We start from the raw sequence: 6,150 nt of genomic DNA, 5'->3' as shown, positions 1-6,150 counted from the left end.
GACAAACACTCTATCCCAAAGGCTTCCCCCCCCCCCGCCGCCCCCCGCGTGTAATCCAGACATTTTTGGATTCCCCCTCCCTTCTCTCTCTGTCCATTCTCTCTCTCCCCCCCTCCCATCCACCCTCCCCCCGTTCCCCATGGTGACTTCTCTGGCCTCTGAGATCTTGGGTGAACTCACCGGAGAGAGCAGCTTCCATGATAAATCTGCATCGACTATCTCCTAACCTGGGCTGAGTTGGCTCAAAATAACTTACCACTTCGTAGAATTACTAGAATTACAATTACTAGAATTACAATCAACGGTACGGTAGCACAAAGGCTAGTAAAATGTACATATGTAGATTTAGTGATGGGAAAGGATAACAAAGGGCTCAGGCTCTTCTCACACTCATGGGAGGGGCAGCTGTCACCAGCACCTGGCCCTGGAATGGGAAAAGAGCAGCAGTTAAGGAAAGACACCCCTGTTATTCTCTAAAACAGTATTAGCTTTATTTAGGTGACTGTGACATAATGGGGCTTTATTCTCTGGTGCTGCCTTGCTTTGGATAAGCCCCCTCCCTTGCTTATGTCAAAGCTTAATGGAGGTCCACCATGGCCCTGGAATACGCTCGCTCACAACCTTGAGCCTTGTTTTCTTTTCTGCCAGACACAGAGCAGCTGAGGAGGCTCTGTGTGTGTGCTAGCTTTGCTCTCTGCCACAGACTTTGATGATGATGGCTTCAGAGCAGAATAGAAATTGGCGGTTACAATTTTGTGTCCACTCTGAGCCTTTTGCAGAGTTTCATGACTGAGAAGTTAGTCTTTGGTACACTGAGTCTGGTTTCTTTTGTAGATTCTTAGACTCGAATGGGAGCGATCTTAGTCTCCTGAGGAGCAGGATCATAGGCAGTTCTGCTACGGCTCATTCTCAGGAACCTAGGTCCTTGTAGGAGGCAAACAGCCATTGTTGCGGGTTGTACTCTGCTCCCCACCCCCGTTCCCCCCTTCCCAAGCCTTTTTGTCCTTTCTCCAGAGTGCCAGCTCGCTGGGGAAGCCAAGCTAGGAATTGTGTGAGAAGGGGAGGCCACTGGCAGGCAGGCCCGGATGGCAGCTGGGGGTGGGGAGTCACAGTGCAGGGCTGGGCAGAGGTGCCTTTTGCCAGATAGCTGTGGCTGAATGAATGAGTCATTTCCCCTACTGGGCAAGCGCTCCCCTGGCCTTCCCACAACTACCGAGGATGTCTCGGGATCAGGAAGACCGGGAGGGGAGGAAAATCAAAACAAAACAGAAACTGGCCAGAGATACTGAAAGGACACAGTTTACAACAGCCTAGCTCTGCATTCTTGACCACGTCCATACGGTCATTTATCTCTGGTACATTCCTTCATCATTTCTAGATAAATAGATCTGGACCCTGGCACTAGAGGTGACCTTGGGTAGCCATACGCGGCTTCCTGGTCGTTTCTCCGTCTGTGGAACAGAAATAGCAGCTTGGGTATATTTTCAACTGTAGTAAGGGGGGGGGGGCTATGGAGCTACAGGGATGGCTCTGGATAACTTAAAATTGTCAGTTATGCCCACAAGAAAGGAAAACAGAAGGTGGAGGCTCCCGGGCAACTTTTCCGGGTTCGGGTAGAGGGAATGGAAGCTAGAGAAGGTGTGGTCGGGGCGTGTTCGAGCGAGCAGGTCCGGGTGCTATCAGCTGAGCCCTCCGGCGGAACCAAAGCCTGGCGGTGACCCCTGGGCGGGGCTGCGGGTGACAGATCAGGGGAGGCAAGTGTGCGGTCAGCGAGGTTCTCCTTTCTGCTCCGCTCCTTCCTTTAAAAGGTCTGGCGCGCTGCTTCTCTCTCAGTTCTCTAGCGCGGCCAGCCGGGACTGAGCGGTGAGTGGTCTGCTTTGCGGGCTCCTCTCTGGTTCTTCCCGCCTATAGGTGGGGACTAAAGTTTGGGGTCGCCTCTAGTGATCGCTACCAAGACCCCGCAGGGAGTGTGGCTGGAGAGAGGAGTAAAAGTTGGCAGAGCGCAAAGCTCTAGGAGCACCCCACTCGGGATGCTTTGCTAAGTGTGCACGGATGACCTCTCTCAGCAGATGAAGGTGCTGGAGCCATACTGGGGAGAGGTGCATTTCCCCAGCACCCGCCCCGTGTGTGTGTGTGTGTGTGTGTGTGTGTGGCGGGAGTCTAGGGGGAAGAGAGCACAGATGAAGCGAGCCCACGCAAGGTAGGTGCAAGCTAATGAGGGTCGCCCAGGTGTGGGTTGGGCTGGTGACAAGTGTGGGGGAAGGTAGGTGAGGGATGAGAAGTGAGGGATGAGCAGGTGAATGGCTCTCTGGGTTGTATGGTGCCTCCAGGATATCCAGTCCCACACGGAGTAACTCGTCTTTTTATGAAGGACCGAACAAAGTTTCATTTTGATCACTCATATGGATTTCCTTGTAATTGATTTACCAAATGTTATCGCATAAAATATTGGCTCCTAGTTGTTTGGCTGTAGATCAACAGGGAAACTCTCCTTGGGTGTATTAAATGTCACTTATTTGCACGGGACCTGACTCATTTTACTGCTCCTTTTCTGTGAGAACCCTCTTGCAAACCTGGCAGGGTGAGCCCAGGACTCTGCCATCTCTCTCTCTCTCTCTCTCTCTCTCTCTCTCTCTCTCTCTCTCTCTCTCTCTCTCTCTCTCTCTCTCTCTCTCTCTCTCTCTCTCTCTCTCTCTCTCTCTCTCAGGTTTTGATTCACTGGTGATCCCTGACACTCTGGAAGCCTTCTCCGGACGTGGACATCGGTCTCTCACCTGACTGTGAGTTACCCATAAACACGGAATCTGGGGTAGAAAGAGAGGCTACTCATAAAGGCAGTGAAGGGTATTTTTACATGTCAGTTTACATGTATTCCCTCTTCTTTTCTATCCCCTTCCTGTCCTTCCTTCCCTTCTTGCTTTATGTTTGTAGTTCTCTTTGCCTCATTTTTCTCTTGCTGGTGCTATCTGGGCTTAAAAGAAAACAAAAACCGAAAACAAAACATTGGGTCCATTCATATGCTGTAACCGAGTCCTTTAAAAAAACATGGTGACTTCCTAATGGAGGGCTGTCTTAAGCTGTCTTCCTTGAATGGAGGTCTGTCTTAAGCTGTCTTTGCCTGTAAGGAGTGATTCCCAGGGCCTGCCATTGTTGCTCTCTCTTTCAGCTTGTGCAGTTTGTGCCCCATCTGCATTTTGGGCTAAACCACCCCTACTTCTCAGCCAGCTATTGTTTCTTTTCCCTTCTTCAGAGGCCAAGCGGACCTTCTGGTCTCAGCAGAACACTCATTACTGCACGTATCTTTAATTCCGCATGCGCTTCTTGGGCACAAATTATAAACTTCTTGGGGACAAATTCTTGGTCCTCTATACTTTCGGCATTAGGTAGGCATTAGGTGCTTCAGGTTTTCTTTACTTCGGTGGTTTGTAAAAATGTGCTTTTTGCTGTATTTACTGATTACAGAAATCTTATAAATGTATCTTAATAAATTAAAATAATTTTAACAAAAAGAGAAGTAACTTAAGGGTTTCCTTTCTTTTTACAGTTAAGCACTGGATAGTTATTTTGCAACCTTCATCCCTACCCCTCCATCATACACTAATACACACATTTAGTTTTAACATATATTCCATTTCAAGAATTTTAAATCTTTATGGATTGAACTAAATATTTTATTTTCTGACTTGAATATATTTTTATTAGGATTTTGTTTTTCTTTTATGTGCATTGGTGGTTTACCTGCACATATGTTTATGTGAGGGTGTCACATCCCCTGGAACTGGACTTATAGACAGTTGTGAGCTGTCATGTGGGTGCTAGAAATTGAACCCAGATCCTTTGGAAGAAGAGCCAGTGCTCTTAATCACCTGACCATCTCTCTAGCCTCATGACTAATGTAATACCTTAAAGATTAAAAGTCAAATTTTAAAATTTCGTTACTGAGTCAGTCTGGCCCCAGCAAGCAGAGGAATGAGGATGCATGGAGAGCTCTGGTGAGAGCTGCCTTCTGGTGTTCTGTGGGGGCCCTTCAGGGCAGGCTAAACCAGCAGGTCTTGTCAGTGTGTGGAGCAGTGTCTTGAAGATAGGTGAGTACTTTCCTCTGGAGATGAAGCTGGAGTGTTAATGTTGGAGGAAATGCTTCCTGAAGTTAACATCAGTGTGATGTCTTCCTGAGGCACTGAGGTCAAAGTTCACCCATCGAGTAGCTCGTACAGCCATCTGTTCTGGCAACAACTCTGTGGGTCAGGACCGAGGCATAGGGACTGCCCCACCCCCACACAGTGCCCAGTGCTGCTGCTTCCTCTTAGGCCGCCTTTTAAATTTTTAAATTTTTATTTATGTGCACGTGTAGACCTGTCACTTGTGTGTGTGCCTGCAGAAGCCTGAAGAAAGCTTCACATAGGTCCGCTGGAACCAGAGTTAGAGGTAATCGTGAACTGCCTGACTTTGAACAGGAACTGAACCTGGGTTCTTTAGCGTAGGAAGCATTCTGAACCTGAGCCATTTCTCCACTTCCTTGCACCTTTGGGTATTTCACAGTGGACTTTGCTATGACCAGTCTCTCTCTGGGAGTGTGATCTTCTGATCTTGGTCTTCATCCCAGGCTTTTCCTAATTGGTAATTCCCAGGTTGTAGACCTCAATTCCCACCTATCCTGTTACGTATGAAACAAGTATTAACTAATGTGCAAAGTAGCAAGAAGCCCGAGAACTCTAAGCTCAAATCCGACTTTCAGTGGGATGGGAGGAGTCATAGGAAGAGACAGACTGCTGCTTAGGTGGCCAGGGGTGAAGAGACAGGCTGCTGCTTAGGTGGACAGGGGTGAAGAGACAGACTGCTGCTTAGGTGGCCAGGAGTGAAGAGACAGACTGCTGCTTAGGTGGCCAGGGGTGACCTTTGAGGGGAGATGTGACCTGTGGTTTTGAGCTTATGAAATCACTACTGGGCTACCTGGTTTCCTCCAGTTACATCCATTCTTAAAATGATGGTTCCAAATCCTGAGAATTATTAGCGAATATTCTGGGGGCTTTGTGGCAGGCAACCTGAGTTAAGAGAGTTGCCTTGGTTGTGCTCAGTCCTCATGTTTTCCCAATGCCAACTTTCAAAGCTCCTTTGTGGCGACTCTGTAGGGTCACATCTACAAGTTCTGAGTTTCTGAGACATGTTACTTCAAACACACCATCATTAGCCCCATACATGGGAACAACACTGTCCTTCAGTCATCTTTGCTAGGAGTCAGCTCTTAGGGTGCCATCCCTGCCCCTCCTGAACTAAGCAGCCCGCTCTCCCTGAGTGTGCTTTCCATGTGACTGTCCTTTTGTCATTCAGGCTGTCACTCTTTGCCTCAAATCCATGTTGGAGTTAAGTGTCAGAGAGAAAACTATATCTTTTTAACCCAGCTACCCAACGCCTGCAAAGGAGATGAGAAAAGACAGGCTGACTAGAGAGCACAGATTGCTGCTGTCCATGCACATAGTGGAGGAGTTCAAAGAAGAAGGTGACTCAGGAAGTGGCTAGAGTTTGGGGGCTCTCCAATTTTAACAGAGATGGAAAGGGCCAAGAGGAGGAGGGCTTATGAAGAGGGTAACACAAAGGTACTTTTGGAGAAACAATGTATTTCAACTGTTACGCGTTGGGCTTGGTTTTAGTGAGTTTTGTTGTTGCCGTCTAACAGACTTGTGCTTGCTGCCCGGCCCCCCAGGTCTTTGTGTGTTTTTGTAAGTTTTGTTGTTGCTGCTGTTCTGTTATTTTGTTAGATATGTTGATGCCCCCTCCCTCACAGAGGTCTTGGTTCTGCTTCATAGCCCAGGTTGACCTTGAACTCACTCTTGTCCTCTAGGTTGCCTCCCCACACATGAGTAATCTTCCTGCCTCAGCCCCCTGCGCTGGGATGAGTTTTTCTCTCACTCCCGTCCCTGCTCCAAATGATCTCCAAATGATATTAAAAGCTAACTGGGATTTCAGGAAAACAGAGGAGCGGCGGTTGGGATGCAGCAGGGGGAGGTGTAGCTTTTAGACAGAAAGGATTTCAGTAACTCAGATGCTCGAAATTTTTATGCCACCTTGTAAGTGAGCTGTCTGTGGCTATGACAAATTCCCAAGGTAAATGCAGTTAAAGGGAGAAAAGGTTTTTTTTTTTTTTTTTTTTTT

The 6,150-nt window shown here is 48.0% G+C and overlaps 1 protein-coding gene across 2 annotated transcripts in view; it reads left to right on the top strand.

Moving 5' to 3' along the window:
• Positions 1 to 1,703: 1,703 nt before the first annotated feature.
• Positions 1,704 to 6,150, top strand: part of Upp1 (uridine phosphorylase 1) — a 19,450-nt gene continuing 15,003 nt past the window's right edge. Inside the window, exons 1-2 of one of the 2 annotated variants that reach the window (XM_031339161.1) lie at positions 1,704 to 1,863; positions 2,708 to 2,780. The gene's annotated coding sequence lies outside the window, so the exon portion shown is untranslated. Of the gene's footprint in view, positions 1,864 to 2,693; positions 2,781 to 6,150 lie in introns of those variants that run through there. The other variant, XM_031339162.1, reaches the window with a different exon arrangement.

The sequence above is a fragment of the Mastomys coucha genome, unplaced genomic scaffold, assembly GCF_008632895.1.
Source record: "Mastomys coucha isolate ucsf_1 unplaced genomic scaffold, UCSF_Mcou_1 pScaffold22, whole genome shotgun sequence".
Classification (NCBI taxonomy): Eukaryota; Metazoa; Chordata; class Mammalia; order Rodentia; family Muridae; genus Mastomys; species Mastomys coucha.
This window is presented reverse-complemented; position numbering and strand designations above follow the sequence as displayed.